Raw genomic sequence first — 24760 nt, forward strand, 5'->3', positions numbered from 1 at the left:
AAATCTCCTGAAAGCCCAGGACATATTAATAATTTTGATTTTAGAAAACATTTTTTTCCTTATGTTTATCAGTGTGGAATATGTAAATAAAGTTTATAGTATGTATGATGGTGAAAATGTAGAAGTACATGTTCAATAATATTGAGTCATTATTCTGCAAAATGTCTTTTTAATAGTAATTATAGTTCATAGTATGTTTCCTAGAAAATTTCTAGGATCACTCCTTAGTTAATTTAAAAATTTGGACAAAAATTAATAGGTAATCTTTTTTTTCTTTTTTATTGAGTTAGAACTGTACAATGTTATATAAGAAACAGGGGCACAATATAGTGATCCATAATTTTTAAAAGTTATACTGCATTTATAGTTGATGCTGTGAAAGTGCTGCACTCAATATGCCAGCAAATTTGGAAAACTCAGCAGTGGCCACAGGACTGGAAAAGGTCAGTTTTCATTACAATCCCAAAGAAAGGCAATGCCAAAGAATGTTCAAACTACCACATAATTGAACGCATCTCACAAACTAGCAAAGTAATTCTCAAAATTATTGAAGTCAGGCGTCAAGAGTACGTGAACCGTGACATTCCAGATGTTCAAGCTGGATGTTCAAGATGTTCAGATGGATTTAGAAAAGGCAGAGGAATCAGAGTTCAAATTGCCAACATCTGTTGCAACATCAAAAAAGCAAGAGAGTTCCAGAAAAACATCTATTTCTGCTTTATTGAATATACCAAAGCCTTGGACAGTGTGGATCACAACAAACTGTGGAAAATTCTGAAAGAGATGGGAATACTAGACAACCTGACCTGCCTCCTGAGAAATCTCTATGCAGGTCAAGAAGCAAGAGTTAGAATTGGACATAGAACAACAGGCTGGTTCCAAATCAGGAAAGGACTATATCAAGGCTGTATATTGTCACCATGCTTATTTAACTTATATGCAGAGTACATCATGAGAAATGCTGGACTGCATGAAGCACAAGCTGGAACCAAGATTGCCAAGAGAAACATCAATAACCTCAGGTATGCAGATGACACCACCCTAATGGCAGACAGTGAGGAACTAAAGATCCTTTTGATGAAAGTGAAAGAGGAGAGTGAAAAAGTTGGCTTAAAACTTAACATTCAGAAAACCAGGATCATGGCATCCGGTCCCATCACTTCATGGTAAATAGATGGGGTAACAGTGGAAACAGTGAAAGACTTTATTTTTTTTGGGGGGGGGGGAGCAAAATCACTGCAGATGGTGACCGCAGTCTTGAAATTAAAAGATGCTTGCTCCTTGGGAGGAAAGTTATGACCAACCTAAACAGCATATTAAAAAGCAGAAATATTACTTTACCACGAAGGTCCATTTAGTCAAGGCTATGGATTTTCCAGTAGTCATGTGTAGACGTGAGAGTTGGACTATAGAGAAAGCTGAGCACCGAAGAATTGATGCTTTTGAACTGTGGTGTTAGAGAAGACTCTTGAGAGTCCCTTGGATAGCAAGGAGATCTAACCAGTCCATCCTAAAGGAAATCAGTCCTGAATATTCATTGGAAGGACTGATGTTGAAGCTGACACTCCCAATACTTTGGCCACCTGGTGCAAAGAACTAACTCATTAGAAACTCTGTGGAGATTCCTTAAAAAACTGGAAATAGAACTGCCATCTGAACCAGCAATCCCGCTGCTGGGCATACACACTGAGGAAACCAGAATTGAAAGAGATCCATGTACCCCAATGTTCTTCTCAGCACTGTTTATAATAGCCAGGACATGGAAGCAACCTAGATGCCCATCAGTAGACGAATGGATAAGAAAGCTGTGGTACATATACACAATGGAATATGACTCAGCCATTAAAAAGAATACATTTGAATTGGTTCTAACGAGGTGGATGAAATTGGAGCCTACTATACAGAGTGAAGTAAGCCAGAAAGAAAAACACCAATACAGTACACTAATGCATAAATATAGAATTTAGAAATATGGTAACGATAACCCTGTATGCAAGAGAGCAAGAGAGACGCAGATGTATTGAACAGTCTTTTGGACTCTGTGGGAGAGGGTGAGGGTGGGATGATTTTGGAGAATGGCATTGAAACATGTAAATTATCATATGTGAAACGAATCGCCAGTCCAGGTTCGATGCATGATACAGGATGCTCAGGGCTGGTGCACTGGGATGACCCAGAGAGGTGGGATGGGGAGGGAGGTGGGAGGGGGATTCAGGATGGGGAACACATGTATGCCCATGGCAAATTCAAGTCAATGTATGGCAAAACCAATACAATGTTGTAAAGTAAAATAAATAAATTAATTAATTAAAAAGAAAAAAAAAAAAAAAGAAAGAAAGACCCTGAAGCTGGGAAAGACTGAAAGTGGGAGGAGAGGGGGACAACAGAGATTGAGATTGTTGGATGGCATCACCGACTTAATGGACATGAGTTTTAGGAAACTCCAAGATTTGGTGATGGACAGAGAAACCTGGCATGGTATGGTCCTTGGGGTCACAAAGAGTCGTACACCACTGAGTGACTGAACTGAATTGATAGTTATTATAACATATTGACTCTATTCCCTTTGCTTTACAGTATACCCTTGAACTTATTTTAGACATAATAATTTGTACCTCTTAATTCCTTACCCCTGTTCTGTCCCTCCCTCCATCCCTCTAGCACTAGTAACCCCTAATTTGTTCTCTATATCTGTGAGTCTGCTTCTTATTTTTTATAATCGTTATTTTGCTGTATTTTTTTTTAGATTTCACATATCAGTTCAGTTCAGTCGCTCAGTCGTGTCCAACTCTTTGCAGCCCCATGAATCGCAGCACGCGAGGCCTCCCTGTCCATCACCAACTCCCGGAGTTTACTTAAACTCATGTCCATCAAGTTGGTGATGTGATCTAGCCATCTCATCCCCTGTTGTCCCCTTCTCCTCCTGCCCCCCAATCCTTCCCAGTATCAGGGTCTTTTCCAGTGAGTCAACTCTTCGTATGAGGTGGCCAAAGTATTGGAGTTTCAGATTCAGCATCAGTCCTTCCAATGAACACCCAGGACTGATCTCCTTTAGGATGGACTGGTTGGATCTCCTTGCAGTCCAAGGGACTCGCAAGAGACTTCTCCAACACTACAGTTCAACAGCATCAGTTTTTCAATGCTCAGCTTTCTTCACCGTCCAACTCTCACATCCATACACGACCACTGGAAAAACCATAGCCTTGACTAGACGGACCTTTGTTGGCAAAGTAATGTCTCTGCTTTTTAATATGCTATCTAGGTTGGAAGTTATATTATACAATATTTATCTTTCTCTGTATGACTTATTTCACTTTGCACAATGCCCTCAAAATCCATTCATGTTGCTGGAAATGGCAAGATTTCATTCTTTATGGCTCAGTAGTATTCTATTGTAGTATATACCACATCTTCTTTATCAATTCATCTGTTGATGACATTTAGAATGCTTCCACACCTTGGCAACTCTTAAATCATGTTGCTGTGACTACCAGATTTGGAAGATACATTGGAAGAGGGCATGGCAAACCACTCCATTACTCTTGCCTGGAAAATTCCATGAACAGAGGAGCCTCGTGCACTTACAGTCCATAGCGTCTCACAGAATCAGACACTACTGAAGCTACTAAGCAACATTGACTACTGGGGTGATGGTATCATTTTAAATTAGTGAGTTTTTTTCTAGATATATACCAGAAGTGAAATTGTTGTGTCATATGGTAATTCTATTTTTGTTTTTTTGAGAAACCTCCATGCTGTTTTCCACAGTGGTTGAACCAATTTCCATTTCCATTAACAGTGTCTGAGGAATTCCTTTTCTCTACTTTAATATCAATATTTTCTATTTGTGTTCATTTGGATTATAGCCATTCTGACAGTAAGGTGACATCTCACTCTGGTTTTGATTTGAAATTTCCTGATGATTAGCAATGTTGAGCATTTCATATAACTGTTGACTATCTGCATTTCTTCTTTGGAAAAATCTTCAGATCTTCTGCCCACTTTTGAATTGAGTTTTCTTTTGCTGTTGAGTTATATGAGCTATTTATATATTCTGAATATTAAACCATAATTAGTCATATAATTTGTAAACATTTTATCCTATTCGGTTGGCTGTCTTTTTTTTTAAAACTGTTTCTTCTGTTATGTAAAAACTTTTTAACTTTAATTAGGTATCCTTATTTATTTTTATTTTTATTTAATTTACTTTAGGAGACTAATTAAAAATTTTATTTTCAAAACTTATGTCAAAGTATGTTCTCCCTATGTTCTCTCTTGGAGTTTTTATGGTTTCTAGTTTTACATCTAGGTCTTTAATTCATTTTTAGTTTATTTTTGTATGTTCAGTTCAGTTCAGTCACTCAGTCGTGTCCAACTCTTTGAGACCCCATGAACTGCAGCACGCCAGGCCTCCTTATCTATCACCGACTCCCGGAGTTCACCCAAACCCATGTCCATTGAGTTGGTGATGCCATCCAACCATCTCATCCTCTGTTGTCCCCTTCTCCTCCTGCCCCCAATCCCTCTCAGCATCAGGGTATTTTCAAATGAGTCAGCTCTTTGCATCAGGAGGCCAAAGTGTTGGAGTTTCAGCTTCAACATCAGTCCTTCCAATGAACACCCAGGACTGATCTCCTTCAGGATGGACTGGTTGGATCTCTGTGCAGTCCAAGGGACTCTCAAGAGTCTTCTCCAACACCACAGTTCAAAAGCATCAATTTTTTGGCACTCAGCTTTCTTTATATTCCAACTCTCACATCCATACATGACTACTGGAAAAACCATAGCCTTGACTAGATGGACCTTTGTTAGCAAAGTAATGTCTCTGCTTTTTAGTATGCTATCTAGGTTGGTCATAACACTCCTTCCAAGGAGTAAGCGTCTTTTAATTTTATGGCCACAATCACCATCTGATGTGATTTTTGAGCCCAAAATAATAAAGTCAGCCACTGTTTCCCCATCTATTTGCCATGAAGTGATGGGACCTGATGCCATGATCTTAGTTTTCTGAATGTTTTTGTATGTGGTGTTAGGTAATTTTCTAATTTCATTCTTTTACTTGGAATTGTTCATTTTTTAATATAGTACCACTTATTGAATATAATAATCTTTTGATAATACTTAAGTAAGCTAAGGGGCTTCCCTGGTGGCTAGATTGTAAAGCATCTGCCTGCAATGCAGTAGACCCAGGATTGATCCCTGGATCGGGAAGATACTCTGACGAAAGAATGGCAACCCACTCCAGCATTCTTCCTGAAAAATCCCATGGTTGGAGGAGCCTGATAGGTTACAGTCCATGGGGTTGCAAAGAGTAGAACATGACTAAGTGACTTTACTTCCACTTCCACTTCCAAGTAAGCTAGAACACTAATGCTTTAATTACTCAGCATAATTTTATACATATATTTATATTTATAGAATATAGCTATATACTTAACATTACAGTTACATGTACTTATATTTGTATAGTATGTACTTACATTTTATGTAATATGTATGATGCTCATTTATTTATACATAAAATATATATCTTTATAAAAACCACAAACATACATATAATAAATTACATTGTGTTTTAGGATATCAGTTCTTATTTTTATATGTTATAGAATAGCCAAATTCCTGGGCTGTATTTGGGACTATTTTCATTTTTTCCACTTTAATAAGGTACAAAAGTGACATATGTGGCTATAAAACATTATGCCATACACTAATCTGCAAAATAAATTTTGAATTTTAAATAATAGTTTTTAAATATTTAAGATTGTAAAAGTTGTACTAACATCAAAAGCTGGAAAATCACTGTGGTATACTATATTGTATAAACTGATGGAAATATTTTTTGAATGGTTCCTGACTCTTATTGAATAAAAGAATATTCAAATCATATAAACAAATATTTTACTGAACTTTTTTACATAAATATACAATTGTGTGCATATTTTCATTAAGAGTCTGCCCTGTCTTTGTCTTCTATCATTAGATAAGTCAATTTTGCAGCCAAAGCCACAATTAGAGTGTCACCTAAGCATAAGCCTCATTTAATTAGATATGACTAGCACACCACCAAAGAACAAGGATTACATTTGTAACAAGCTCTAAAAGAAATATTTAAAGGAGCAAAGTGTAAGGCAGGACACAATACTTTCAAATGAGTAAAAATGAAACACAATATTACAAAAGAAAGTTAAACACAGGAGATTTTTCTAATATACTGCAAAAAAATAAATCAGCACAAACCTAAAATCCCATCATTAAATAAAGGAAAATATAAGAAACAAAATATAAAAATTTAGAAGAATAAAATTGGGATATAGAACTTGGAGAACTCCAATAAACAAAATAATAAGAAAAATTTTGTAGGAAGTTATTTAGTCATAAGGAAAACGATAGCAGATGGAAAAACATACATTCAGAAGTAAATTAAGTAGAACACACAGACATACAGGCACGCACACATATATATACACATGTAATATTATTATGAGATTTAAAGTATATGTTATATTAAAATACATAATAAATGCACAATGCTCAAAATTCTTCAAGAGGGGCTTCAACAAGTTCAAGTGAACCAGGAAATTCCAGATGTTCAAGTTAGATTTAGAAAAAGCCAAGGAACCAGAGACTAAATTGCCAACATCCGTTGGATCATAAAAAAAGCAAGAGAGTTCCAGAAAAATATCTACCTCTGCTTTATTGACTATGCTAAAGCCTTTGACTGTGTGGATCACAACAAACTGTGGAAAATTCTTAAAGAGGTGGGAATACCAGACTCCCTTACCTGCCTCCAATGAAACCTGTATACAGGTCAAGAATCAAGAGTTAGAACCGGATATGGAACAATAGACTGATAAAAGTCCATTAGGGACTTTTATCCCAAAAAGGGGAAGGAGTATGTCAAGGATTTATATTGTCACCCTGTGAAACCTGTATACAGGTCAAGAATCAAGAGTTAGAACCGGATATGGAACAATGGACTGATAAAAGTCCACTGGGGACTTTTATCCCAAAAGGGGGAAGGAGTATGTCAAGGATTTATATTGTCACCCTGCTTATTTAACTTCTATGCAGAGTACATCATGCGAAATGCCAGGCTGAATGAAGCACAAGCTGGAATCAAGATTGCCAGGAGAAATATCAATAACCTCAGACAGGCACATGACACCACCCTTATGGCAGAAAGTGAAGAGGAACTAAAGAGCCTCTTGATGAAGGTGAAAGAGGAGAGTGAAAAAGCTGGCTTGAAACTAACATGTAAAAAAATAAGATCATAACATCTGGTCCCATCACTTCAAGGCAAACAGAAGGACAAACGATGGTAACAGTGACACATTTTATTTTCTTGGGCTCCAAAATCACTGGATGTGAGAGTTGGACCATAAAGAAAGCTGAGTGCCAAAGAATTGATGCTTTTGAACTGTGGTGTTGGAGAAGACTCTTGAGAGTCACTTGGACAGCATGGAGATCAAAGCAGTCAATCCTAAATGAAATCTATCTTGAATATTCATTGGAAGGACTGATGCTAAAGCTACAACACTTTGGCCACCTGATGTGAAGAGCCAACTCATTAGGAAAGACCCTGGGGCTAGGAAAGATTGAAGGCAGGGGGAGAACTTTACAAGGATAAGGATAAGATGGTTGGATGGCATCCCTGACTCAATGGACATGAGTTTGCACAAGCTCTGGGAGGTTGTGAAGGACAAGAAAGCCTGGTGTGCTGCAGACCATGCGATTGCAAAAAGTCAGATATGACTGAGCAATTGAACACAACAAAAACAACAAAGATACAGTATTCTAGATTCTTGCTTTGTTTGGGAAATGGTGAGAGGCATTGTATTAGGCTCTAATAAGTTATAATAGGAATGTATGTATGCATGTTTTTGTTTTTATACTGTTTATTAAAGTAATAATAAAAAACAAATTATTTGACAGGGGCTCACTTTCAAAATTATTTAAACAGTTTATAGAACTCAATAGCAACAACAACAACAACAAAAAAATAATTTAAAAAATGGCAGAATACCTTTATAGACATTTTTCCAAAGACACAGAAATGGCCAATAGGCATTTGAAAAGACACTCATTATTACCAATTATTTAGAGACATGGAAATCAAAACTACAATGAGATTCCATTTCAGAGCAGTCAGAGTAGCTACCAGTAAAAAGTATACAAATAACAAGTGCTGAAGAGGATGTGGAGGAAGGGAAACTCCCCTCCACTGTTTGTCGGGATGTAAGTTGGTGTAGCTACCAAGGAAAACAGTGTGGAGGTTCCTCTAAAGCTACAAAAAAAAGAGTTGTCATATAATCTAGCAATCTTACTCATGGGTGTATATCTGGAGGAAACTATAATTTGAAAAGATACATGCATCCCTGTGTTCATACCAGCACTATTTACAATAGCCAAGACATGGAATCAACCTAAATAATTATCAATTGATGAACAGATAAGGAAGTGATACATATATACATTGGTATATACATATATACATTAATATATATGTACATATATACATGTATATATACATATATACATTAGTAAAGAATAAGGTAATGTCATTTTAAGTAACATGGATAGACCTAGACATTATCATACTAAGTGAAATAAGTTAAAAAGAGAAGGACATATACCATATGATATCACTTACATGTGGAATCTAAATATGACATAAATGAACTTATCTAAAAAATATAAACAGACTAACAGACATAAAGAACAGAAATGGTTGTCAAGGGAGAGGAGTTTGGGGTTTGTAAATGCAAATTATTATGGATTAACAACACTACCCTTAACAAGAGAATAGCTAAACTGAAAAAAAAAAAAAAAGACCTACAACTTTGAATTCACAAAGAATAAACTAGTTCATCTAATCTAGAAAAAATTTTTAACCAACTAAGTTAGATATATTCTCTATGACCAAAGAGTTATCTTACTCTTATGGTTAACATAGTATCACTAAAAGATATGTGCTGAAATACTTCTGGCTACATGATTCATAAAAGCCCCAAACTATTAACAATGCACATAATCAAAAACAGCTGAATTCTTAAGAAAATTATGTAATATTTATGGAAGGGAATATTGTGCAACAATGAGAATGTATGTACTCCATGTAGAAGTATGGAATAATCTCACAAACAGAATATTGAGAACAAAAAGGCAGATACAAAAGGGTGTATGTTATATAATTAACTTTTAAAAGTTCAAAAATAAGCAAAACAGTTAACCATGCACAGTTATGTGAAGATTGTGTTTATCTTCAATAGGTGCAGGTATGGACTAAAAGGTTAATGGGGAACTTCTGGATTGCTAGAAAATATGTCATTTAGATATTTATTACTCATTTTTTGTGTAAAAATTCATAAAGCTATATGTTATAATATTTGAATTTTTCTCTTGCTTCTTTATATTTCAAGAAACTTTATTACATAAGCAGAAAATGTGTCACTTAAGTGTGAATCAAATAGGCAAATATCTTCAAATATTTAAGAATTCATAAAAGATAATACCTACTGGCCTTTCTTGGGAAAAAAAGAAAAACAACAGTTAATATTTAGTATCCAAACAGCTAAAAGGAGAATGAACAAAGTTTTTAGAAATCATGTGAGCCTTGAGTTTACTTAAATATAGTACTAGGGATTAAAGTTAGCAAGCTAAATTTAATATAACAAATTTGCATAGTATAAATATTATAACATGGTTAACAAAGATCAGTGATGAGCAAATTTAGAAAGAAGACTAAAAGTGTTAATTTCTCATCTCTTTTTAAAAATTTTTCTTATTTTAATTGGAGGCTAATTACTTTAAAATATTGTAGTGTTTTTTGCCATACATTGACATGAATCAGCCATGGGTGTACATGTGTTCCCCGTCCTGAGACCCCTCTCTCCTCTCTCCCCATTCCGTCCCTCAGGGTCATCCCAGTGCACCAACCCTGAGCAACCTGTCTCATGTATCGAACCTGGACTGGCGATCTATTTCACATAAGATAATATACATGTTTCAAAGATAGTCTCTCAAATCATCCCACCTTCACCTTCTCCCACAGAGTCCAAATATCTGTTTTTTAGATCTGTGTCACTTTTTCTATCTCGCATATAGGGTCATTGTTACCGTCTTTCTAAATTCCATATATATGCCTTAATATACTGTATTGGTGTTTTTCCTTCTGACTTACTTCACTCTGTATAATAGGCTCCAGTTTCATCCACCTCATTAGAACTGCTCAAATGCATTCTTTTTAAAAGCTGAGTAATATTCCATTGTGTATATGCACCACAACTGTCTTATCCATTCACCTGCCAATGGACATCTAGGTTGCTCTCGTGTCCTGGCTATTGTACACAGTGCTGCAATGAACATTGGGGTACATGTGTCTTTTTCAATTCTGGTTTCCGCAGTGTGTATGCCCAGCAGTGGGATTCCTGGGTCATATGGCAGTTCTATTTCCAGTTTTTAAAGGAATCTCTACACTGTTCTCCATAGTGGTTGTACTAGTTTGCATTCCCACCAACAGTGTAAGAGGGTTCCCTTTTCTCTGCACCCTCTCCAGCATTTATTTATAGCCTTTTGGATAGCAGCCATTCAGACTGGTGAAATGGTACCTCACTGTGGTTTTGCTTTGCATTTCTCTGATAATGGGTGTTGTTGAGCATCTTTTTGTGTGTTTGTTAGCCATTGATATGTCTTCTTTGGAGAAATGTCTGTTTAGTTCTTTGGCCCATTTTTTGATTAGGTCATTTATTTTTCTGGAGTTGAGCTACAGGAGCTGCTTGTATATTTTTGAGATTAATTCTTTGTCAGTTGCTTTGTTTACTATTATTTTCTCCCATTCTGAAGGCTGCCTTTTCACCTTGCTTATAGTTTCTTTGGTTGTGCAAAAGCTTTTACATTTAATTAGGTCCTATTTGTTTACTTTTGCTTTTATTTACATTGCTCTGGGAGGTGGGTCATAGAGGATTCTGCTGTGATTTATGTCAGAGAGTGTTTTGCCTATATTTTCCTCTAGGAGTTTTATAGTTTCTGGTCCTACATTTAGGTCTTTAATCCATTTTGAGTTTATTTTTGTGTATGGTGTTAGAAAGTGTTCTAGTTTCATTCTTTTGCAAGTGGCTGACCAGTTTTCCCAGCACCACTTGTTAAAGAGATTGTCTTTTCTCCATTGTATATTCTTGCTTCCTTTGTCAAAGATAAGGTGCCCATAGGTGCATGGATTTATCTCTGGGCTTTCTATTCTGTTCCATTGATCTATATTTCTGTCATTGTGCCAGTACCATACTGTCTTGATGATTGAAGATTTGTAGTAGAGCCTGAAGTCAGGCAGGTTGATTCCTCCAGTCCCATTCTTCTTTCTCAAGATTGCTTTGGCTATTTGAGGTTTTTTGAATTTCCATACAAATTGTGAAATTATTTGTTCTAGTTCTCTGAAAAATACCATTGGTAGCTTGATAGGGATGGCATTGAATCTATAAATTGCTTTGGGTAGTATACTCATTTTCACTATATCAGTTATTCCAATCCTTGAACATGGTATATTTCTCCATCTATTTGTGTCATCTTTGATTTCTTCCATCAGTTTTTATAGTTTTCTATATATAAGTCTTTTGTTTCGATAGATTTATTCCTTAATTATTTTGTTCTTTTCGTTGCAATGGTGAATGTAATTGTTTCCTTGATTTCTCTTTCTGTTCTCATTGTTAATGTATAGAATGCAAGGGATTTCTGTGTGTTAATTTTATATCCTGCAACTTTACTATATTCATTGATTAACTCTAGTAATTTTCTGGTAGAGTCTTTAAGGTTTTCTATGTAGAGGATCATGTCATCTGCAAGCAGTGAGAGTTTTACTTCTTCTTTTCCATTCTGGATTCTTTTTATGTCTTTTTCTTCTCTCATTGCTGTGGCTAAAACTTCCAAAACTATGTTGAATAGTAATGGTGAGAGTGGGCACCCTTGTCGTGTTCCTGACTTTAGGGGAAATGCTTTCAATTTGTCACCCTTGAGGATAATGTTCGCTATGGGTTTGTCATCTATGGCTTTCATTATGTTGAGGTATGTTCCTTCTATGTCTGCTTTCTGGAGAGTTTTTTTTTTTTTTTTTATCATAAATGGGTGTTGAATTTTGTCAAAGTCTTTCTCTGCATCTATTGAGATAATCATATGGTTTTTATCTTTCAGTTTGTTAATGTGGTATATCACAGTGATTGATTTGCAAATGTTGAAGAATCCTTGCATCCCTGGGATAAAGCCCTCTTGGTCATGATGTATGATCTTTTTAATATGTTGTTGGATTATGTTTGCTAGAATTTTGTTAAGGATGTTTGCATCTATAGTCATCAGTCATACTGGCCTGTAGTTTTCTTTTTGTTGTGGCAGCTTTGTCAGGTTTTGGTGGTGGTGGCTTCATAGAATGAATTTGGAAGTGTACCTTCCTATGCAATTTTCTAGAAGAGTTTGAATAGGATAGGTGTTAGCTCTTCTCTAAATTTTTGGTAGAATTCAGTTGTAAAGCTGTCTGGTCCTGCACTTTTGTTAGTTGGAATATTTCTGATTACAGTTTCAATTTCCATGCTTGTGATGGGTCTGTCAAGATTTTCTATTTCTTCCTGGTTCAGTTTTGGAAAGTTATACTTTTCTAAGAATTTTTCCATTTCTTCCAAGTTGTCCATTTTATTGGTATATAGTTGCCGATAGTAGTCTTTTATAATCCTTTGTGTTTTTGTGTTGTCTGTTGTGATTTATCCATTTTCATTTCTAATTTTTTTTTATTTGATTCTTCTCCCTTCGTTTCTTGATGAGTCTGGCTAAGGGCTTGTCTATTTTATTTATCTTCTCAAAACCAGCTTTTAGCTTTGTTGATTTTGGCTATTGTCTCCTTTGTTTCTTTTGCATTTATTTCTGCCCTAATGTTTATGATTTCTTTCCTTCTACTCATCCTGGGGTTCTTCATTTCTTCTTTTCTAGTTGCTTTAAGCGTAGAGTTAGGCTATTTATTTGATTTTTCTCTTGTTTCTTGAGGTAAGCTTGTATTGCTATGAGCCTTCCCCTTAGCACTGCTTTTACTGAATCCCATAGGTTTTGGCTTGTAGTGTTTTCATTTTCATTCTTTTCTATGCATATTTTGATTTCTTTTTTTATTTTTTATGTGATTTTTTGTTATTCAGAAGTGTGTTGTTTAGCCTCCATATGTTTGTATTTTTAATATTTTTTTTCCTGTAGTTGACGTCTAATCTTACCACATATGATCAGAAAAGATGCTTGAGATGGTTTCAATTTTTTTGAATTTATCAAAGCTAGATTTATGGTCCAGGATGTGATCTATCCTGGAGAAGGTTCCATGTGCACTTGAGAAAAAGGTTAAATTCATTTTTGGGGGGTGAAATGTCCTATAGATATCAATTAGGTCTAACTGGTCCATTGTATCATTTAAAGTTTGTGTTTCCTTGTTAAGTTTCTGTTTGGTAAACCTATCCATAAGTGTGAGTGGGGTATTAAAGTCTCCCACTATTATTGTTTACTGTTAATTTCCCCTTTCATACTTGTACACATTTGTATTACATATTGTGGTGCTCCTATGTTGGGTACATATATATTTATAATTGTTATATCTTCTTGGATTGATCCTTTGATCATTATGTAGTGTCCTTTGTCTCTTCTCACAGCCTTTATTTCAGTCTATTTTATCTGATATGAGTATTGCGACTCCTGCTTTCTTTTGGTCTGCTTATTTTTCCAGCCCTTCACTTTCAGTCTGTACATGTCCCTTGGTTTGAGGTGGGTCTGTTATAGACAGCATATATAGAGGTCTTGTTTTTGTCTCCATTCAGCCAGCCTTTTTCTTTTGGTTGGGGCATTCAACCCATTTACATTTAAGGTAATTATTGATAAGTATGATCCCTTTGTTGTTGTGTTCTCATCTTTCAAATAAGGAAGTCAATAATTTTCTTTAAAATAAAGCAAGGGACTGCAAATAGCATTGCCATTCAAACCTCCCAATACTTTCTATAAGCATTTTCCAGGCTTGGAGTGATTTTTCAAAAAAATATATTATCCCTTCTGTTAAGAAATAGTTTTTGAAATGGAACAATAAGTTTCACTTTGGTATCTTTTCTCCAAGCATAAGACAAAAACAAGAAAAAAAAAACACAAAAGTACATGAAAAGGTAAATAAAATATTTCAATTATGATACTGAAAGGTTGTTGTTAACCCATGAAAAGACACTGGGATTCTTGGCCTCCAGAGGAGAAGAATTCTATTTGGGGCCAGAGACGAGGCTTGATCTCTCAGAGCTTTTGTGTAATGAAGTTTTATTAAAGTATAAAGGAGATAGAGAAAGCTTCTGACATAGGCATCAGAAGAAGTCAGAAAGAGTACCCCTCAGACTAGCTGAACTACAGCTAGTCTTCCTGGATGTTATATAGTCCCTAGCAGTATGTTAATGAAAGAAAGGACTGTCTTAAAACTCAGAATAGCACCAGGTCTTTCATCCATAAAATGTATTTTGGGATAATCTTGGCACCAGATGATTCATCCAGGGCCATGAAATAATTGAGTTGAATCTTGTAGAAGGGCAGATTACCATACAGTTTTGTTTACATAGATTAGGGGAACAATGTCTGAGTATAACATACTGGTTTGTCAAGTAGGTTCTGAGCCATTAGGCAGAACCAACTTGAAGTCAGAGTCTGGGGTAAATGCATAGTACATTAACATAACTTAAGACAAACATTTCCATAAGAAAAATGCACTGGTTAACTCAAGGTTTGAGAATAGTTAGCTTCAGGTGAAACCAGATGTCATTATGGCAACACAGTATTTTAAGAGAAACCTCCTTTTAAATTTGTATAGAGAAGGAAAAAAATATTGCTAGTTTATTTCTTCCTGCCACTTAAGAGAGATAAAAATGCCTGACACTTGCAACATATTTCCTCCATTTGGAGACCCCTGGCCTTCCTGCCTGTTACCCTCTCAAAACCATCAATGGTATATTGCCATTTTTATAAAAATGCTATTATTTTACATTATAATCAACTTATTCATTCATTTTTATCTCTGGTTATATTCATGGAAATATTCCTGGAATGGGCTCACCTAATTGAAGAAAATCAGTGGATACTTAAATATTAGGTTTTTTTTAAAAATCAATTTTATATTCATATAATTTTCTGCATTTAAGTTTTTTTCAGTGCATATAACATTAACAAATAACAGAAAGATTGTCATTCATAAAGTAAGACGAGGAAATAATATACCTAGAAACTAATATGCAAAATCACTAAAAATGATTAATTCAAAATGCTGACAGCATAGATGTTAGATGTTTTCTTTTTGATCATGTTCATTTGTTTGAAATTTTCAAATAAATTTAAAAATTAATGTAATTTGAGGAAATCTGACATTTTGAGTAGCAGTTCTGTTCAGTAAGTGTGTATGTCTTACAGTGCAATACATAGATCTGAAGCTTTTCATTTAAAAAAAAAAAATAAATGTTTGCAATGTTCTCATTCAGATCCCACTCTTTCTTGCAAAGTTCAGTTCAGTTCAGTCACTCAGTCATGTCTGACTCTTTGCGACCCCATGGACTGCAGCATGCCAGGCCCCCCTTTCCATCACCAACTACTGGAGTTTACCCAAACTCATGTCCACTGAGTCTGTGATGCCATCCAACCATCTCATCCTCTGTTGTCCCCTTCTCCTCCCACCTTCAATCTTTCCCAGCATCAGGGTCTTTTCCAATGAGTCAGCTTTTCACATCAGGTGGCAAAAGTATTGGAGTTTCAGCTTCAACATCAGTCCTTCCATGAACACCCAGGACTGATCTCCTTCAGGATGGACTGGGTGGTCTCCTTGCAGTCCAAGGGATTCTCAAGAGTCTTTTCCAACACCACAGTTCAAAAGTATCAATTATTCTGTGCTCAGCTTTCTTTATAGTCCAACTCTCACATCCATACATGACTCCTGGAAAAACCATAGCCTCGACTAGATGGACCTTTCTTATTCCTAAATATTTCATATATTACTTTCATATTCTCAAAAAAATATAGGAAACATTCTCATCAATTCTATTGTGTAAAGTTACATTGATTTGATTTTTATTTCAGTTAGTTTTTATTGAAAAATATGAAATGAAGTGAAAGGAAGTCACTTAGTCATGTCTTACTCTTTGCGACCCCATGGGCTGTAGCCTGCCAGTCTCCTCCATCCATGGGATTTCTCAGGCAAGAATACTGGAGTGGGTTGCCATTTCTTTTTCCAGGGGATCTTCCCGACCCAGGGATTGAACCAGGATCTACCCGCATTGACAAGGTATGGGACAAGTCAATTCTGAGAGGAAACTTTGAATTGTATGATTCAAGACTGATAACATGCAGAAGAGGTCTAGGCCAGTACATACAAGGAAACAAAGAATCATTCACTCAGGTACCTCCACTGGTTTTTGTCAGCTTATATTACAATAGGTATTTTACTATTTATTATTCCTAGTTAAAGCATCTGAGTGATATCACATATTCATGTGATACATGGTTACATACATGGCTACATATTCATGGTTACATATTCATGTCCACTTCTGCCAAGTGAGGGTAGGAAATACTTGACTGGTTTTCCTAAAAATACAGACATACTGGTAGTTTCCCCAGTTGGAAGATACTGCCCCAAAAAGAAACAGGAAGGAAGTTAGGCAAAGTACAGGTGTTTTGTTGTTGTTTCTAAACAGGTTTTGAAAGTGAAAATTTAGGGTAATGATTTGAGGAAATTATTATTTTCTAATGTGGGTTTCCCAGATGGTGCTAGTGGTAAAGAACTTGCCTGCCAGTGCAGGAGTCAGGAGGGGATGTTTAGATCTCTGGGTCAAGAAGATCCCCTAGAGGAGGAAATGGCAATCTGCTCTAGTATTCTTGCCTGGAAAACTCCAAGGAAGAGGAACCCTGGTGGGCTGCAATCCACAGGGTCACAAAGTGTCAGATACGACTGAAGCAATTTAGCATTTCCTAATGTAGGGATTTATAAATATATATTTTACTTTCAGAAGTGATTTGTGTACCTCTCTTAGGTTCCATTTCCTCCAAAATATGAAACCAAACTATTTGTTCTGAGTTTTTAAACTCTTTCATAGTTCAGCCACAAATTCTTTCTTCTTGAAGCACCCTCTTCTTTTAGTCTCGGTAACACTGGACTACTCAACAGCTTTACTTCTTTGATTTTCTGTTGCACATATGTCCTTCCCTAAAGATTATTTTTGGTGTTTTTATATTTTCTTTCTGTATATTCTTTCTTTTATCACTCACATAACATTATTAGAGCTCACATGTATCACTAAAGCCAATTTATTTTTCAAAGCTCTAATCTAGTGTTTCAAATATTCCAGTGTATACTTTAAACTGGAAAAGTCAATAAACCTTGAAAAAATTCTAAAATATTTCACTCCCTGCTTACAGAGTGTCTTCTCTATTTGTCCCTCTCCCTTCCCACTCTTTCTTTCCCTTTCTTTCATTCTCTCTCTCATTTTCCTTATCACACTAACTAACCTAAAAGACATATTTTAGAGACACTTAAATAATTTACCATTTAAATTTAGTTTCAAACTGAATTATATCATTTTAATTTAAATACTTTAATACTGGTGAGTGTCATATGAATTTTTAATACAATAAGGGTAATGGATGTCCTTTGAAATCACTATTATTTTCACAGTAATGATGCAGAAAGTATTGATACCCAGAAAAATGAAAAAAAAAAAACATTTGTTGGCTGATTTCCTACATTAGTTCATCTATAAAGGTTAGTAATTGTATTTAAAAGATAAAATTAGCACTAAGAAATGTTTCATAATTGTTCTTTAATCAGAAACTAGATTGCAGATGATTAACTGTGTGCAATTTATACATAAAACATCTCATAATTTCAGTGAATGCTCATCTCTCAAAAATAAACTTAATATTTATTTTAGTAATAGTGCAATTATAAAAAACAAATCTCAAATTAAAGTCACAGTTAAAAAATACTAAGAATTCAGTATAGAATAGCAATACTCTTAAGAAATATGTTTCTATTTCAGGGCAAAATAAAATTTTTATATGTATTATTTTTTGCCAATCTTATATATATATTTATAAACATCTATGAATTATTCTACTCAGAAAATGTATTCTAAGATATTAAATTTAAATCTGACTTAAAAGTCAACAGCTGTAGTTTTTATATTTGTTTAAACAATACTTAAATAGATATATCTTTATAGGGCATTAAATAAATTATAGTGGATGTGTCAGTGAGAATTCACTTCAGCCATGTCTGACTCTTTACAACCGTATGCACTGTAGCCCACCAGGCTCCTCTGTCCATGGGATTCTCCAAGCAAGAATACTGGAGTGGGTTGCCATGACCTCCTCCGGAGGATATTCCAGACCCGGGATTGAACCTGTGTCTTTTTCATTGGCAGGTGGGTTCGTTACCGATAGTTCCAGCAGGGAAGCCCCAAACATATAGTGGGTAGTAGGCTTAATTAATACTTGCATTAAATTTTCATTTACTAAAATGCCAATTTCACTTTTAAATGAAACTATGTTTGTATAAGAGGAGAGTGAAAAAATTGGCTTAAAGCTTAACATTCAGAAAACTAAGATCATGGCATCTGGTCCCGTCACTTCATGGCACATAGATGGGGAAACAGTGGAAGCAGTGTCAGACCTTATTTTTTGGGGCTCCCAAATCACTGCAGATCTTGATTGTAGCCATGAAATTAAAAGACACTTACTCCTTGGAAGGAAAGTTATGACCAACCTAGATAGCATATTAAAGTGCAGAGACATTACTTTGCCAACAAAGGTTCCTCTGGTCAAGGCTATGGTTTTTCCAGTGGTCATGTGTGGATGTGAGAGTTGGACTGTGAAGAAAGCTGAGCGCCGAAAATTTGATGCTTTTGAACTGTGGTGTTGGAGAAGACTCTTGAGAGTCCCTTGGACTGCAAGAAGATCCAAACAGTCCATCCTAGGGGAGATCAGTCCTGGGTGTTCATTGGAAGGACTGATGCTGAAGCTGAAATTCCAATCCTTTGGCCACCTCATGAGAAGAGCTGACTCATTGGAAAAAACCCTGATGCTGGGAGGGACTGGGGGGCAGGAGGAGAAGGGGACGACAGAGGATGAGATGGCTGGATGGCATCACCAACTCAATGGACATGAGTTCGAGTAAACTCCAGAAGTTGGTGATGGACAGGGTGCTGCGATTCATGGGGTCACAAACAGTCGGGCATGACTGAGCAACTGAACTGAACTGACTGAACTGATGTTTGTATCAATATATGGATATAAAATTATTCATTTTATTTTATTAAGCTAAAATAAAACACAAACACTTGCTTTTATTTTCTGAAAACATTTTGTATTATTAAGAAATAGTAACAGTTTTTGAGTATAAAATAATTTTTTGCTGTTTCCAATCTTAGTTTATAGAAGTATAAATTTAAAATTCTATAAGAAAGTTCATACTGCAGTCATTTAAATTATATTTATTATTTTCAGGGCCCAAGAACATAAAACATCTTAAAAGTTTTTGTTTTCCTTGTATCAGTTAGGAAAGTAAGCAATATGTTTCTGTAGTGAATATTAAAATTCAAAGATAGATAGCAATAGCCCTCAAACAGAAATACTTAATGGAAAACATATTCATTCAACTCATATGAGAAAACTTGGAAGTGCAAACCAATAAGGGAAGCTGGTTTTGTTTTGAAAACATGTGATTTCTTTCTCTACTGCCAGTTTTTTTATAACAAAATGTAGAAATGAATTTTATTATAACATAAGGGGTATGTTGACCACTGAATTGATCTAAAAGATAATTCCTAACTGAGAAGTTCTACTTCAGTCAGAAAGTAAGATTTTATTTTATGCTGTCATTTTCTCTCAAGTTGAAATATCATTCAAATGTTGTCCTGAGAGGACTGAGTGTGTTCAGGCAGACAGTACTCAGGAGAGACTGATGCTGTATCCTTCTCAGCTCCCTGTCTTCAAGATGCAAGCTCCCTTTCACTTTCTTTCTCCACTGCTTCTTCACCAACCCAGGTCAACCCTCTCCTCTTCCTCTACTTTCTTCCAGCCCTAATTTCATCTATTTCAGGCAAGCACACTTTCAATTTTTTCTATTGTATGCTGAGGCCAGAAAATTTTAGGGTATATATTTCTATTTCAGTGTGAGCAGGCAGAGAACAGAAGTGCCCTTGGGTTCTCAAGGAAAGAATAATGAGGAAGGGAAACATTTAATAAACTCACCAAGTAAATCCTGAAAGGATAATGTTGCCATTTTATCCTGAGTACTTTCAGACTTAGAACTCTAAGCTGCAGGATCTAATGATCCCAGAATTAAAATAGAAGAACAATACACATGAAGAATAAAAATTTGTAAAAATTTGAAAACTGTTAAGATGGAGCTGGAGAAAGGATTTACCTGAGTAATGGTAAGTGGAGCACAGATGAGCAGCCAAGTTTAAGAGGAGATAAAATCTGGGCATTTGAAAAGAAAGACGTCAATACTGAATATGCACATCACAGAAGTAAGTCAAAATTATTACAAATATATCTAGGCAACGAATAAGAAAAGCAGCTAAGAACCAGAAAGATAGTTAGGTGGACACCTAATAGGAGCTTGTTTGTGTAATTCAGGCAGCATGGAATAGACGCAAAGGAGTAAAGAAGATGCAAAAGGTCAGTAATTCCAGGCAAGAGGTTTGGGGAACAGGAAGATTGATCAACTAAATATAAACTGTTAGACAAAAGCCAATTTTTCCTCAAACAAAAAGTCTGTATATGCTTTTTTTAGAACAGAAACTAAGACAAGTAGTATAACATTCATATTCTAGTTAGATACCTTGGTACATTTAGCTTTAAGAAAGAAGATTTTAGTCATACCTTATGACTAAAAGATGTAATTTAGAATAGTATATGTTAACCTCCTAATTATAGGCATCTATCATTTAGACTCTACAATGGAAAGAGAGAAAATATATATACTTCAGATTATGATGCAATTAACTAGTCATCCAAAAAACAGTAAGTTGTTCACAACTCTATTGGCATCAGTACTGGCCAAGAATCATCCTTAAGAACTTTAATTTCCTTAAATTTTTGTCAATTAATCATTAAGATGTGTTAACATTAACATCTGCTCCATTAGGACAAATAAAATTTGTTTGACAAGTCCTCAATGATGCCACATAAATAACTATTAGATGGATTGAAAAAGTATCATTGAATCCCTTGAGTATTTTACATCATGGAATCTCTCAATTAATCGGAAATTTCCCTGGCCAGGAAAAAATATAACTATCAAGATATTTGCATCTATACCAATACTGATTGATACTATAAAGTATTAATTATTAACCACAGTCATGTCTCATTTTATTCAGCTCTATTAGCACAACTACTAATATTAATTATATCAAAATTCTTATTTTGAATCTTTAAGGGATTTTTACATTAAATAATCATTATTTTTCTGAAACAAATATGATTAATATTTTGTGTTTTTCAGGCTGCATGATACAAAAACCTAAAAGCTCAACAATTTTTTTTAAGGCAGAACATGTTACCTAAATTACATGTATCTCATCACCATCCCCTGGGATAAGAATAAAATCACTCTATAATTTTTATCAACAATCATTAATCTTACTAGGTAACTACTAGGACAAAGGGAAAGATATAAAAACCAATATATCTTCTTTCAATTATCAATTTGGAATATCCACCATTCTTAGTATATTTGAGGAACTCAACTTTGAGTTGATATGTAATCAACTATTAAACAGAAACAATCAAAAAATTCTGTGAAGTAGAATTTTTATCAGGTAAAATATAGGAACATCCTAATTGGTATACAATGATTCCTACCATCATGCTAGATAATTTTTCCATTGTAGTACATTTTTAAAGAAATTATATAATTACTGGAAGACAGGGAAAAGTCATGATTATTTTCAATTAGAAGTTTATTAATAGCACCACTCAGGTCAACTATATCTGTAGCGATTTTCTGTATGCTTTGATCATCCATTACTGAGAGAAGCCTGTTGAAGTCCTAAACTATAATAATGGACTTTTGTTTTTTAACAGTTCTGTCAGATTTTGCCTCAGTGGCTCAGTGAAAAAGAACCCACCTGCCGATGCAGGACACATGGTTCAATACCTGGGTCTGGAAGATCCCCTGGAGAAGGAAATGGCAACCCACTCCAGTATTCTTGCCTGAGAAATCCCATGGATAAAGGAGGCTGGTGTGTTACAGTCCAGGGGGTCACAAAAGAATAGGACACAATTTAGTGACTAAACAGTAACAGGAAATGTTGAAAGTATGCTGTTCACTGCACAGACCTTAGGAACTGTTCTGTCTTCTTAGAACATTAACCCCTTTATCACACTATGTGATGCTTCTCTCTATTCCTGAGAAATTTCTTTGTTCTGAAGTTGGCTTTGTCTCAATTTTATAGCTTGTCTAGCTTTTGATTTGTGTTAGCATGGCGTACCATCCCCTATTTTTAAACTATCTGAGTAAAGTGTGTTTCTTGCAGACAGCATATAATTAGGTCTTTTATGCACTCCGATGATATCTCTGTCTTTTAATTGGTTCAATTTGACTTTTCACATTTAGAGTAATTAGTGATATAGTTGGATTAATAATATCTATCACATTTGTATCTGTTTCCAATTTGTTATAGTTGTTCTTTGCTACTTTCCCTCTTATTTCCCTGACTTCCTTGGTTTTAATTAATATCAATATTATTTGAGTCTTTTTATTCTTCTGTTTACTATTTAGAGGTATAGTAATTATACCTCTTTGAAAAACTGTTAATGAGCAAGCCAGCATTTGCAAAAAACTTGTTTAAACTAAACTAAGCCCATCTCAAAAAACACTATATTATTTTGTGTGTAATATTGGTACACTTTTAACAGAGTATCCTCATGTCTTATCTCCCATCTCTCATGACTTTGCTATCATTGATTTCTCTTATCCATGTGTGATTATCACCCAATGCATTGGTGTCAGTATTATCTCAGTAATCTTTTAGATTAAATAAGAAAAATTAACCTCATTTGTTTCTTCTCCAATATTCTTCAGGTTTGTTTGTTTGTTTATCTGTTTAAATCTAGATACAAGTTTCTGACCTATATCATCTCCTTCTCCCTGAAGGAGTTTGAATATTTCTTGTAAGGCATGCAAGGTCAATACGACCTATTATTTCATAAGAAAAAAAAAATAATAGGGAGAATAGGCTTCAGATTTAGTGCAATTCCATGCTGTGATTCTATTTTCTATGATTCTCTTGCTCTGTCCTCTAGGTTAACTGTGTCATCTTCGGGCTAAGATAATAGCAGAGGTTTCCAAGAAGAATATCATGTAAAGAAGCAGAAAGTTGTGTTTTGGATTCATGGTTTTATGACTGATGATGTGATCCTCTGAAGTACAACAGAAGGTTTCACCTCTGCTATCACTGGCCAGAATAGGCCATATGCCCATTCACAATTCAGTAATTAACAAGAACTATAAGAGTATTATGACTAACCTTGTATAATCAGGGGAAAAAAAGAAAAGAGCAACTGTTGGAGCTGGTGTTGGATTTACAAAGTAATATGGGAGGAGTTTGGAGAAGGCAATGGCAACCCACTCCAGTACTCTTGCCTATAAATCCCATGGATGGAGGAGCCTGGTAGGCTGCAGTCCATGGAGTCACTAAGAGTCAGGCACGACTGAGCGACTTCACTTTCACTTTTCACTTTCATGCATTGGAGAAGGAAATGGCAACTCACTCTAGTGTTCTTGCCTGGAGAATCCCAGGGACAGAGGAGCCCATGGGCTGCCATCTATGGGGTCGCACAGAGTCAGACACGTCCGAAGTGACTTAGCAGCAACAGCATGGGAGGAGTCTGAATACCTGACCATAGAGATTTTAGTTAGCAGGAAGGAATGGGGAATGAAAGAAGGGTAGTTCCTGCTAATGAAAGTCTCTATGGCCAGTTACTAAAATTCTTCCCATGTTACACTCTGATGATAGACCCTGAGGAAACTAAAGATAAGAATTACAGTATAGTGGCTCCAGATAGCTGAGATGCATATCAAAGAAGTGATTTCAATGAGTCCAGACACTGCATATTCCCATATATAGAAAAGTGAAAAATTCCTTACCTTGAGATGCCTAGTCTTCCTTAATTAACAGTAATTTTTTGATTGCCTGAAAAGATGGGCACAATAAAGGACAGAAATGGTATGGACCTAACAGAACCAGAAGATATTAAGAAAAGGTGGCAAGAATACACAGAATATCTATAGAAAACAGATCTTCATGACACAGATAATAAGGATGGAGTGACCACTCACCTAGATCCAGACATCCTGGAAAGTAAAGTCAAGTGGGTCTTAGGAAGCATGACTATAAACAAAGCTAGTGGAGGTGATGGAATTCCAGTTGAGCTATTTCAAATCCTAAAACATGATGCTGTGAAAGTACTACACTCAATAGGCCACCAAATTTGGAAAACTCAGCAATGGCCACAGAACTGGAAAAGGTCAGTTTTCATTCCAGTCCCTAAGAAAGTCAATGCCAAAGACTGCTCAAACTACCGAACAATTGCACTCATCTCACACGTCACTGAAGCAATGCTCAAAATTCTCTGAGACAGGCTTCAACAGTACATGAACTGTGACTTCTAGATGTTCAAGCTGGTTTTAGAAAAGGCAGAGGAACCAGAGATCAAATTGCCA

At 35.5% G+C, this 24760-nt stretch overlaps 1 long non-coding RNA gene across 1 annotated transcript; it reads left to right on the top strand.

The window, feature by feature from the left end:
- Positions 1-432: 432 nt before the first annotated feature.
- LOC122445214 lies at positions 433-24760 on the top strand. Its single transcript, XR_006270477.1, has 3 exons — positions 433-604; positions 19580-19587; positions 24740-24760. It is a non-coding gene; the product is annotated as an uncharacterized LOC122445214 (long non-coding RNA).

The sequence above is a fragment of the Cervus canadensis genome, chromosome 7 (assembly GCF_019320065.1).
Source record: "Cervus canadensis isolate Bull #8, Minnesota chromosome 7, ASM1932006v1, whole genome shotgun sequence".
In the NCBI taxonomy this organism is placed as follows: Eukaryota; Metazoa; Chordata; class Mammalia; order Artiodactyla; family Cervidae; genus Cervus; species Cervus canadensis.